Below are 13,493 nucleotides of genomic sequence, written 5' to 3'. Positions count from 1 at the left end.
GAAGATCAGAGCTGTGTGTGAGGGTAGGGCTCAGATCCTCTTTATGTATTCAGTGAACACTATGTTCTGTCTAATAGGCACCCGCTCTAGGGCATTAGGGGCATTAAAGGCGTGTTTATATTCTCCAAGAGTTTACAATTTAGTGAGAGACACAGAAAAAGCTGATGTGCGATTGTTAGATTAGTTTAAGTGGTCGATATATACTTGGAATGACTAAGATCACTGTTTAACATCGGTGAGTGCACACTGCAATGGGAACTTTATAATGTTGGAGAAACCCTCAGCTGTTAAACATATACTTAAAAAATCAGGGTGTAAGGATCCCTGACTGAATAATGTTGAGTTTTTTTCATTTTCCTTTTTTTGACAAAGAAGTTTAACACAAAGTTATTAAGCAAAGCTGTTCAAGAAGTATAGCAAGTTTTCTAAATTTTTTAAAAATAAAAGCTAACCTTATCTTCTCCTATAAACTAGTTTGCTGACCCAGAAATTGAATTGTGATTAAAAAATAGGGCAATGCCCCCTCAAAATGAGAGTTCTCTTATGTTATGGGGCACTTTTTTTGGTGAATACATTATATTTAGTAATCTCATAAGGTTGTAGGCTCCCTATGGTAAAATTAATACAGTGAAAAATTACAGTCTGAATAAAGAGAAGATGTGAGTGCCAGTGTTAAATAAAACCCTTATTTCTTCTTAATGAAGGTTCTTTTTTCAATTGACAATTAACTGGATTTTTCTATATTTCTCTAAGAGTTATTCATTATGACATATTTTGTTTCATGAAAGACGTAAAGAACTTCTTTAATTTTTGATGTTCACAGAGTGGTCATCATACAATAATAACCTTGCAAATAGGAAGTATCCTTCATTGGTCTTTTTTATTTCATAAAGCTTAACAATTATTTTACCATAGGGAAATATATAGGTTGAGTAACTCTATAGTGTTCATGGTCATGAAGTAACTTCCAAGTTATTTCATAGGGTAAATGTGGGTACATGATAGATATGTAGGACATTTTGTGTTCTTTTTTTTTCGTTTTTGCTTTTGGTTGAAATTGTTCATGGAAGCTAAAATACATTCTGCGGTGAAATAAATTTTCACTTTTCCTGGGGGCAGTACAATTTAATAGAAAGAGAAGCTCGTTTAGAACTTTATTGGCTTCGGTTCCTTCTGGCTACAGCATAATCAGAGACCTTGACTTTTCATGTCATCGCAGTGGTGTGTTTGAGATGTGTGTGACTTGAATATAGGACGTATCTGAGACTCTGTGACTGGTGACCGAGGCTCCCTATTATTAAGTTCATGATATCACATTGCTGTTTTCATGAGAAGCCAGTGGATCCCTGAGACAGGGACTAAAGCTTTTAATGCCTCTCAGAACATGTCTGGTTAACTTTGGTCACTGCAGTCTTCCTGCTCTGGGAACCGGCCTTGCCCTTGCTATACCCCGTCAGGAGATTAGAGGTGATCATTGCTTTGGGCTCTGTCTTCAGTGCCAACAGAAGGAGACGTCAGGACTTGCTGGCCCCAGTTCTGCCCAACTCCTCTTGTCTTTGGTGCCCATAATGGGAATTGTGATGACAACTTGCCTGTCTCAACACTTTCCCACCATAAAGTAATAAAATGCTTTATGGTTTTGTAAGCTCTTTTTGTGTGCATCATCATCTTTCACCCTGAAAACAACTTTGTGAAGTCAGTAGGTAATAGTATTGGAACTAGTTGTACATATGGGGAAATTCTCAGAGAGAGGAGGTGCCCGGGGCAAAGTTGCCCAGCAGCAGAGCTGGCATAGAAGGCAAGCCCGTGACCTGTCTGTATGGGCCAAAGTCCAGCTCTTCAAGGGTGGCATTGCCTGTCCTCTCTCTCTAGTTCTGTGCACAGGAGGAACGGGGAGGAAGAGCTCTTCCCAGGAGTGCTCCTGAGTGTGGCTTGTGGTGAATTTGTGGTAGTAGCTCTGGTCAGATTTTAGCACTTAGAGTATGTTTTGAATCCATATATGCAGTACAGTCTTTTTGTGTGGGACTGACACAGCCCTCTTAACCTTACCACATCTGGGTACTTGCTTGAACTGCTGAATCTCAGACCCTATCTCAGACCTAAGGAATCATAGTTGCTCTTAAACAAGGTTGTCAGGTGATTCTTATGTACATTAAGTTTGCAAAATGCAGCTCTATTGAAATACAGAGTACCAGAGTAATTGAGAATAAGATGAGGAGAGGAAGGGGTGCATGTGTGTATGTGCGAGAGACTGGGAGGATGCGTTTCACTTGTGTATGTAATTGTGGGAGTGTGTTCTCATTTCACTTGAAAAAGCAGCTCACCGAGATATAATTCACATACCATGCAGTTCACCTATTGAAAGCGCACTGTTTAAAGTAAACCACTTGTTGGTTTTAAGTGTGTTCACAGTCTTGTGCACCCATAACCACAGTCAATTTTGGAACATTTTTACACCTAGAAAGAAACCCCATACCTACAAGCAGCACTCCCCATTTTTCCACAATGCCTACTTTGCTTCTGAGAAGCCCCTGATTATCACTCATGTACTTCTGCCTCTGTCTATTGGATTTGTCTATTCTGGTTATTTCTTGTATGGCTGAAATCATACAATATATGGTCTTTTGTGTCTGAATTTTTTCACAGTTCATCCATCTTGTAGCATGTATTAGTGCTTCATTCCTTTTTTACTGCTGTCATTTTGTTGTCTTAAGTTTATTTTGAGCAAGAATACAGAGATTTCACCTTTATCCTTAGCTTTGATGAAGCTAAGACTTCGATGTCTTTAGGCTGTCCAAAGACAGTCTTTTGTTGTACAATAATATTCAAGAATAATTTCTTAGTGTGACCATTTCTTTTCTGATACCACATACTCTAGAATCTGAAAATTGGCAGTGAGGCAGTAGAAGTATTCTTAAACGTATTCAATTGAAGAAGCAAAATATTAGTACTTTCCATTTGTAAAGTTTTGGTTCGTTAATTTTCAACCACTTTCTCTGTAAAAGCAGTGGTATGCCATCCATGCTCTGCTGAAAACTGTGCATGTCTTTATAAAATATCCAGCTGATGTTGCTGAAAATTAAAATGACAAAATATTGTGTTTAGATAAATAACAACAATGGCAGTATTTTTGGCAAGAAATCACATATTGTCCTTCCCCCAAGCAGTCTGTTCCCTGCAATTCTGAATGTTTGGTAATTTTAAGCACCCCAGAGGAAGACAGCATTCTTCCCTTGGTGTCAGTGCTAAGCTCTGAGATTGTTATTTGTCAAATAAAGCGCAAATGTGTTTTCCTCTAGATATGTAAAGACCTTTCAAGAAATTTTTCGTGTAGAATGCCTTACTGTTTGGAGAAAATCTTGGTTTGGTTCTTGGGCTCTCTGGTGATCATTTTATAACGCTCATCATGAGAGGTGACAGGGGAAGAATGGCCAGCAAGACGCTCCAGCCTGCAGAATAGTCACTTTAGCATTTCCCTGCTTTGACTATGGCACACGGACATTTGGAAATTCTTATTCTGGTTTTAGCACGCAAAAAACTTTCCTTTTTCCTCTTCCCTCCTTGCTGACTAAACTCATCTTAATGCCACTAAATTACCAGTGCCTTATTTGGCAGGCTGCCTGGTAAATCAAATGAATGACGACAATACTGGAGATCTTGTGTGGTCACTTTCTAAAGGGTTTTGTGCCTCCTTTATACTCTTGTCTCCTTCTCCCTCTTTGGCGGGTTGACTCAGTTATTTGGCTCTGTTTGAGAAGGCTCTGGGAAAAATGCCATTTATCTATCTTTTCAACTTGAGGGGACATGCTTTCTTCACAGATTTCTTTGGGATGGAAAGTTCTTTCTTTAAGCTGATTACTATTTCTAGGTGCTGTAAATTGCCGATGATTCTCAGTACATCACAGGCATTCTGTTCTTTATCAGTCCTGAAAAAGTTGCCGTTGTGCATATGTGTATTTGTGTGTGTGTGACAGGGAACATGTATGGTTTCTGAAAAGAGAGTAAAAAAAAATCCTTGCCCCTTTTAGACTTGGAAATTAGCATGGCTAGGCTAGCCAGATCCCTCTTTTGGAGGAAATGGGAAAGATTGGATTGAGCCCTTATGTCAAGGAAATTGACTTGGCTGGATTTCAGGAAGCAGGGTGGACTGGCTCACTAAAGATCTGTGTCAGTATCTTTAGTGGCACTGGAATTGGGACAGCGTAGCTATTTTCTGTAATAGGGCAAACTCGGGGGGGAAAGGGCAGGCACCCAACATTCTGTGAGAACTTCCGTGTGTCAGAGAGTGTTGTATAAACTCTATATTCTTGTGTAGTATGACAACCTTGTGAACTGTATATTACTATTATTGTTATTATTGTTGTTATTACCATCACTGCTTCATAAAAGGAGAAACTGAGGCCCAAGGAGGTCATATTTCCTAAAGATCTATAGCCAAGAAGTGGGCTACGGAGGCTGCTGTCCTTTTCTACCAAGTGAAGCTTGTCTTTGCTCTTTCTCCGCCATATTCTTTAAAGGTGCAGATGTTACAAGGTTGATGTGGCCGATAGAAACACTAGCATAGGACAGAAATACAAAGTCCCCTTCACAGACTCAAATTTCCCCACACCCAAAAGGCTGTACGACAGCATTTCCAGGTACAAGGGCAAGCTTCTGTGGCCTCCAGCCACCCCAGAGGTGCCCAGATGCCGATGACACTGTGACTAGAGTGAGCATGTTCTCTCTGCTCTCAGAGTCCTCCGTCATTGGCCTTCTCCCAACTGCTGTGGACACTTGGGCTGTGTGCTGCCCACGCCCAGGTGTTAAGTTACTGGTAGGACCCACTGCTGTGTGTTTATTGGACAATTTGGTGAATCGAAGGCTGACTTCCTGGTGAGCACCCCCTAGTAGGGTGAGGTATGGACCTTTCTTGGAGTCCATTTTGCCTAAAGTGTTTACTGGGATTTTTTTTTTAATTTTTTTTTTATTATTATACTTTAAGTTCCAGGGTACATGTGCATAACGTGCAGGTTTGTTACATATGTATACTTGTGCCATGTTGGTGTGCTGCACCCATCAACTCGTCAGCACCCATCAACTCGTCATTTACATCAGGTGTAACTCCCAATGCAATACCTCCCCCTTCTCCCATCCCCATGATAGGCCCTGGTGTGTGATGTTCCCCTTCCCAAGTCCAAGTGATCTCATTGTTCAGTTCCCACCTATAAGTGAGAATATGCAGTGTTTGGTTTTCTGTTCTTGCGATAGTTTGCTGAGAATGATGGTTTCCAGCTGCATCCATGTCCCTACAAAGGACACAAACTCATCCTTTTTTATGGCTGCATAGTATTCCATGGTGTATATGTGCCACATTTTCTTAATCCACTGTCACTGATGGACATTTGGGTTGATTCCAAGTCTTTGCTATTGTGAATAGTGCCACAATGAACATACGTGTGCATGTGTGTTTATGGCATGATTTATAATCCTTTGGGTATATACCCAGTAATGGGATAACTGGGTCATATGGTACTTCTAGTTCTAGATCCTTGAGGAATTGCCATACTGTTTTCCATAATGGTTGAACTAGTTTACAATCCCACCAACAGTGTAAAAGTGTTCCTGTTTCTCCACATCCTCTCCAGCACCTGTTGTTTCCTGACTTTTTAATGATTGCTATTCTAACTGGTGTGAGATGGTATCTCATTGTGGTTTTGATTTGCATTTCTCTGATGGCGAGTGATGATGAGCATTTTTTCATGTGTCTGTTAGCTGTATGCATGTCTTCTTTTGAGAAATGTCTGTTCATATCTCTTGCCCACTTTTTGATGGGGTTGTTTTCTTCTTGTAAATTTGTTTGAGTTCTTTGTAGGTTCTGGATATTAGCCCTTTGTCAGATGAGTAGATTGCAAAAATGTTCTCCCATTCTGTAGGTTGCCTGTTCACTCTGATGGTAGTTTCTTTTGCTGTGCAGAAGCTCTTTAGTTGAATGAGATCCCATTTGTCAATTTGGGCTTTTGTTGCCATTGCTTTTGGTGTTTTAGACATGAAGTCCTTGCCCATGCCTATGTCCTGAATGGTATTACCTAGGTTTTCTTCTAGGGTTTTTATGGTATTGGGTCTAACATTTAAGTCTCTAATCCATCTTGAATTAATTTTCATATAAGGAGTAAGAAAAGGATCCAGTTTCAGCTTCCTACTTATGGCTAGCCAATTTTCCCAGAACCATTTATTAAATAGGGAATCTTTTCCCCATTTCTTGTTTTTGTCAGGTTTGTCAAAGATCAGATGGCTGTAGATGTGTGGTATTATTTCTGAGGACTCTGTTCTGTTCCATTGGTCTATATCTCTGTTTTGGTACCAGTACCATGCTGTTTTGGTTACTGTAGCCTTGTAGTATAGTTTGAAGTCAGGTAGCGTGATGCCTCCAGCTTTGTTCTTTTGACTTAGGATTGTCTTGGCGATGCGGGCTCTTTTTTGGTTCCATATGAACTTTAGAGCAGTTTTTTCCAATTCTGTGAAGAAAGTCATTGGTAGCTTAATGGGGATGGCATTGAATCTATAAATTACCTTGGGCAGTATGACCATTTTCACGATATTGATTCTTCCTATCCATGAGCATGGTATGTTCTTCCATTTGTTTGTGTCCTCTTTTATTTCACTGAGCAGTGGTTTGTAGTTCTCCTTGAAGAGGTCCTTTACATCCCTTGTAAGTTGGATTGCTAGGTATTTTATTCTCTTTGAAGCAATTGTGAATGGAAGTTCATGCATGATTTGGCTCTCTGTCTGTTACTGGTGTACAAGAATGCTTGTGATTTTTGCACATTGATTTTGTATCCTGAGACTTTGCTGAAGTTGCTTATCAGCTTAAGGAGATTTTGGGCTGAGATGATGGGGCTTTCTAAATATACAATCATGTCATCTGCAAACAGGGACAATTTGACTTCTTCTTTTCCTGACTGAATACTCTTTATTTCTTTCTCTTGCTTGATTGCCCTAGCCAGAACTTCCAACACTATGTTGAATAGGAGTGGTGAGAGAGGGCATCCCTGTCTTGTGCCAGTTTTCAAAGGGAATGCTTCCAGTTTTTGCCCATTCAGTATGATATTGGCTGTGGGTTTGTCATAAATAGCTCTTATTATTTTGAGATATGTTCCATCAATACGGAATTTATTGAGAGTTTTTAGCATGAAGGGCTGTTGAATTTTGTCAAAGGCCTTTTCTGCATCTATTGAGGTAATCATGTGGTTTTTGTCTTTAGTTCTGTTTATATGCTGGATTATATTTATTGATTTGCGTATGTTGAACCACCTTGCATCCCAGGGATGAAGCCCACTTGATCATGGTGGGTAAGCTTTTTGATGTGCTGCTGGATTTGGTTTGCCAGTATTTTATTGAGGATTTTTGCATCGATGTTCATCAGGGATATTGGTCTAAAATTGTCTTTCTTTTTTTGTTGTGTCTCTGCCAGACTTTGGTATCAGGATGATGTTGGCCTCATAAAATGAGTTACGGAGGATTCCCTCTTTTTCTATTGATTGGAATAGTTTCAGAAGGAATGATACCAGTTCCTCCTTGTACCTCTGGTAGAATTCAGCTGTGAATCCATCTGGTCCTGGACTTTTTTTGGTTGGTAGGCTATTAATTATTGCCTCAATTTCAGAGCCTGCTATTGGTCTATTCAGGGATTCAACTTCTTCCTGGTTTAGTCTTGGGAGAGTGTAAGTGTCCAGGAAATTATCCATTTCTTCTAAGTTTTCTAGTTTATTTGCGTAGAGGTGTTTATAGTATTCTCTGATGGTAGTTTGTATTTCTGTGGGGTCAGTGGTGATGTCCCCTTTATCATTTTTTATTGTGTCTATTTGATTCTTCTCTCGTTTCTTCTTTATTAGTCTTGCTAGTGGTCTATCAATTTTGTTGATCTTTTCAAAAAACCAGCTCCTGGATTCATTGATTTTTTGGAGGGTGTTTTGTGTCTCTATCTCCTTCAGTTACTGGCATGTTTTAGCAATTCTCAGATGAATGTATATGATAGCCTACCTTTATTTCCTATGAATAAATTGGATATTTAAGATGTATATTCTTTTCATTTGTCACTTTCCCTGGGTTTAAAAATTTCCCCTCATTAATACATGTTTATTGTGAAAAATTTAGGACAAAAGTTAAAGAAAACCCATACTTCTTAATTACAGATATCTTCATTACCATAATTCTGTATTTATTTTCTATAGGAAAATTTTTAATGCTAACTTTCTGGAACTCAGTCAAAAAGTACTGTAATCATTTTAATCAGCTGATTAATTTGCTCCAGCAGCTTAAAATATTTTTGCTTCATTTTACTTTTTCTACTGCATGATAGAAAAATTGTTGTTCTGTGAATGAGAAAGTTAAAATTTGTGCTCAATGGCAGGACGCCAGAGAGATGTTTCTGGAAATTGAGAGTCAGAGGCAGCCTGCATTCAGCTTTCTCCAGGTCACCTTTATTAATGAGGCCCTTCATCAGTAAGGTGGATTAATTACCCATTACACTTATTCTGCATCAGCCATAATGTTTTAAGGAAAATATATTTACTAAGCTGTTTGTGTACAGCAGTATCACACAGTGGATGAAGCACTTAAGTTCCTGGAAAAAAAAAAAGATAAATTAGGAAGTTTTCAGATTTGTTTATAAAAGAAATACAAGGCTAGGAAAGAAGCATGATGACTTTATGTGATACACACAGTGAGTCAGCGACCTGCTTTCCAGAAGTTAGCAGCTGCATTTTTTTCCATTGGGGGTAAAACATAATATATGGGTATAACTTTAGTGCTAGCTAAGTATTTCTATTGGTACTTAAAAAATTTAAAATCAACAAGGAGAAATCTACCCAAATGATCCAATATACACTGAACTAATAAAAGAAGGAGATGTACTTTTTGTGGGGTGGTATTTTTATTTTGATTATATTGAAGTGGTAGAGAAAGAGGGGGAGAGACCTGGGGGTCTGAGAGTCAGAGGAGACTACAAATAATATAGCAAAGCAAATAACTAGATTATGAATCTTTTGAAATCAAGCAGGGGAAAAAATATTGTTACTGCCTTTTCAAAAAGTATTTTCTCCTTTATAATTAAAAAATCAAGCAGGTATCAACCTTAAAAATCATATCATTGAATATGGTAAGTTCCTTATTTCTTTTGTTGATATAGCCTGTTGTTTTAGTAGATTTTTGCATCTTATTGTCTGATGTTTATACCATACAGACTGATAAACATTAGTTTATGCACTTTTCACTTTTATTTCTGAATATGTAATACAGTTGGCATAGTATAAAAGGTTAGACAGTGATGTCTGAATTCTACTCCTTCCCGTAGCTAGTTTCCTTCCCAGAGGCAACCATTGTTACTGTTTCCAGGTTTTTCTAAAGATAGTTCCTGCAAATGTTGGCAAGTTTGTGTGTGTTCTCTTTCCTTGTCTCTCTCCCTTCCTTTCTTACACAAATGCTAGCATACATAATATAATATTCTGGGTCTGTCTGATTGTTTTTACTTCATGAACTCTGTAGATTATTTCAGTACACCAAGAGCTTCCTCATTGTTTCATAGTTGGGTAGTATTCTGTTGTATTATTATGCCATGATTTATTTAAGGAATATGCTATTGGTGGACATTTAAATGTTTCCAGTTTGCTCCTTTAAACAATGCTGCAGTATATAAAGTTGTGCACATACGTAGGTTTGTTGAGAAATAAGTAGAAGCCCATAGCTGAAAGTTGGTTTTAGGATTGTCTCTGGGAGTTAGGACTCTGTCATTGTTTCCCAGGCTGGTGCTGCTTGGAACCCTCATCAAGGAAATAGGCATCATTGGAGCAGAAAACAAATGGGATTTCATGGCCAAATAAATTTGGGAAATGCAGTATCCTTGATTATTCCTTGAAGCTTCCTAAAACAACTAGCATGTTAAAGGCTTAACGTGCTCATGTGGTGGTAATAACAACAAGAAAACTGTCAAAGATCAATTTTCAGGCTTACTTGAGTATCACATATTTGAGGATGCCTGTTGACATCTTTCAAGACAGTTTCTGGGAAAAAATGGTTTTGGAAATGCTGACCTGTGTGATTATCTGTCTCACCAATTCCAGAGATACTGGAAACTAGCTAACTGATTTTTCAGCTGTCAAATTGCTTGCTTTTGGAGTCAAGTTTCTTGACATCTGTAGCTTGTTCACTTCTCTGGTCCCACTGCTTAAAGTGAGAAATAGCGTATTTGGAAGGTTGTATGTCAGGACCATCTTCTGTTTGTGAGCGTGAGAGAAGGTAGGATCAGCTGTCTTGGGTGGAGCTCAGTCTCCAGCTCAAGACTTCTCATTTGTAAAAATCGTGTTGTATTTTGGGACAAAAATCAAGAAGTTCATTTTGGCTAGGGTTTGGGGGATAGAAATGGGTAGAGGAGAGCCGTAAGGCTGTCTAAAACAAGCAGCGCTACAGCAGAAGTTGCAGTTTGGAGTTCTGTTGTAGAATATGTAGAGGAAAGCAGTAGATTTTTTCCTCTAGTTTGCATTGGTTCTCAACCAGGGATGATTTTGCTCCCCTGATAAACAGGACATTTGGCAGTGTCTGGAGACATTTTTGGTTACCACGATTGGAAAGGTGCTACCGGCATCTGGTAGGTAGAGATCAAGGATGCTGCTAAAAATCCTGCAATGCACAGGACAAAATTCCACAGTAAAGAATTATCTAGTCCAAAATGTCAGTAGTACCTCCATTGATATGCCCTTCTCTAGTGGGATTCTACCAGGGTTGGAGAGTTAGGAAATTGTTACTTTTTTTCTTCATACATGGAGAGGGGCATAAGTGAGCCATGTGCCATTCCTGACTGAGGTGCCACCATGATGCCAGCATTTGATAATAGTAAACTTATGACCCCTTATTCATAGTTTGAAAATTTAGAAAAATGCTGGAAAATGTGACATTTCTTCATAATTCAGTTAGCAGTAAAACCTTGCCTGTGTTGATGTAAAGGTATTTATAGTCTTGATTTACCTGATTTTGTGTGAATGTTAATGTGCTTGACTGTAGGGTGCTGGCCTAGACCTGGCTTGGGGTTTTAAATAGTAAATATACTGTATCACTCTTCTAAAGTCTGTAACATTCTATGCTTGGAAACACTTTGGGCCCCAAAGGTTTCAGAGAAGAGATTGTGAACTTATATATTGAACTAAATTTTTGCCAAATTTGGCTTATTTTTAAAAATTCAGAGCTTTTAGTAATGTTTATTGATTTTTTTGAATTCCATAAATGACATAAGATTGTTGTGAAGTGTTTAAGTACAAAAAAGCAGTAATGTTATCAACCAAATGTGGGGTACTTAACTGTGTGCTAGATACTATTCTCACTACTTTATATGCAGTAACTAATTTAATCTTCGGAATCCCATTATACATTCTTTACAAGTGCACAAACTGTGGCATAGTAACTTGCTCAAGATCCCCTAGTTGATAGCAGAGCTGAGCTTTGAACTCTGGCACAGAGAAGGAAGTGACTCATAATCTCAACAGCTGGAGAGGGCTGCTGTGTTGACGTGAGTGTATTTCCTTATAGCCTTCTTTCAGGGCCCCCTACTCAACTGTATTTGAGAGTTTCCCCTGTTGTCTTAAATATTTTCTAAAAACTTGAGTGTTGAATGGCTGAAATAGGTGAGGTGGGGCATGGTGTCTCACGCCTGTAATCCCAGCACTTTGGAAGGCTGAGGCAGGCAGATTACCTGAGGTCAGGAGTTCAAGACCAGCCTGACCAATATGATGAAACCCCATCTCTACTAAAAATACAAAAATTAGCTGGGCGTGGTGGCATCCACCTGTAATCCCCCTACTTGGGAGGCTGAGGCAGGAGAATCGCTTGAACCCGGGAGGCAGAGGTTGCAGTGAGCCAAGATTGTACTATTGCACTCCAGCCTGGGCAACAAGAGCGAAACTCCTTCCCCCCAAAAAAAAAAAAAAAGGATAGATGAGTGAACCATAAATTATTTAAACATTGTTTTGTTGTTGGGCATTTAGGCTCCATCCATTTTTTCACAATAGAAAGTTGACATGAACACACTTATGTATAAATATCCATATCTCTGATTATTTCTTTAGAGAATGTTTTAATGGGACTTTTTGATAGACTCTTCATATATACTGTGAAATGTACCAGTTTATTCTCTTATTAGAATTCATTGTCATCAGCCTGGAGTGTTAAATGCTTTTCTGTTTGATTTCTGATTCTGTGATGTAGTATCTTGAAGTTTTCTGAGAAAATCAGACAGATGATTAGAAATTTAGTATGATTTTTAAAATTGATCAGTAAACAAGTAGTTGGAATAACTGATTTTATAAAATTTTGTATTTCAAAAAATTCAATTTTAGAGCCATTTTATTTTCAGGTTAACCCATGAAGTTAAATCAAGGCTCCATTTCACATTGTTATGAAGAACTGGCAGAAATAAGGATAATGCAGCATTAAGAGATACTCTGACCTGAAGCTTACTGGTATGTGATCAGTATATGCCTAAAACAATCATTCAGTAAACATTTATGGAGGGTCTGCTGTGCACCATACACTGCATTTTGCATTGGATTTCCAGTGAGGAACAAGTTTATAAAAAGAAAAATAGCAAATACTTACACAGTGCTTTTTAGGTGTCAGACACTGTTTTAACAGCTTACGTATGTTACTTAATTTATTACTCCCAACAACCCTGTGAGATAGATGCTATTATTGTATCCATTTTACTGATGAGACTGAAGCACAGAGAAGATAAGTAATGGGCTCACAGACATGCAACTACTAACCAAGCCAAACCACTGACTGTGCTAGTTTGGAGGAGCAGACAGAAGAGGGTTGGTGCAGTACTCTGGGCATGAGAAACTGGTGGCTTTTGCCACCAGCAAATTGGTCAAGCAGTTCAGCAATGTGATTGGAGAGAAATGGAGGGATCAGAAAGATTTTTCAAGATAGAATTTATCAGACATGGTGATTGAACATGGAGGGAGAGGGAGAAGTCAAGGGCAAAGCCTAGGTGTCTTGGTGTGAGTGACCTGCTAGATGATGGAGCCCTTCAGCGAGTCCAGGAACAGTAGGAAAGAATGAGGAGCATGTTTTAGATTGGTGATGTCAGAGGGGTCTTAAAGGCGGAGGTAAGCAGAGGGGCATTATCTCCAAAATATTTGGAGTCATTAGCTTTGAAGCTCACCAAATATGCCCTGGTGGTTTACTTATCAGAAAATGAGTTTTTAAAAATACTTACAATGCGTAGTTCATGAAAAAGTTTTCCAGCGTTTAAAGATCTTGACAGAGTTTCAATTGATTGCTGTGGTTTTCGTGTATGAAAGACATGTAAAATTTGTGTCAGATTAATGCCCTTTTAAAGACTAATTTCAATGCCTATAGACAGATTTCTAATGTAGTTGTATCATGATTTGGGTTACAATAATCTGTGAATGTATAGATTGTTGCCATTTTTCTTCATTGTAGATAATTTTACAATGAATGTCTTT

General features: G+C 38.6%; 1 protein-coding gene across 3 annotated transcripts in view; it reads left to right on the top strand.

Moving 5' to 3' along the window:
* Window positions 1-13,493, top strand: part of SH3GL2 (SH3 domain containing GRB2 like 2, endophilin A1) — a 232,440-nt gene that overhangs the window by 32,088 nt on the left and 186,859 nt on the right. The gene's annotated exons all lie outside the window — the stretch shown is intronic.

Source organism: Macaca fascicularis, chromosome 15, assembly GCF_037993035.2.
Source record: "Macaca fascicularis isolate 582-1 chromosome 15, T2T-MFA8v1.1".
In the NCBI taxonomy this organism is placed as follows: domain Eukaryota; kingdom Metazoa; phylum Chordata; class Mammalia; order Primates; family Cercopithecidae; genus Macaca; species Macaca fascicularis.
The sequence above is the reverse complement of the archived record's forward strand: the minus strand, read 5'-3'. Positions and strand labels throughout refer to the sequence as shown.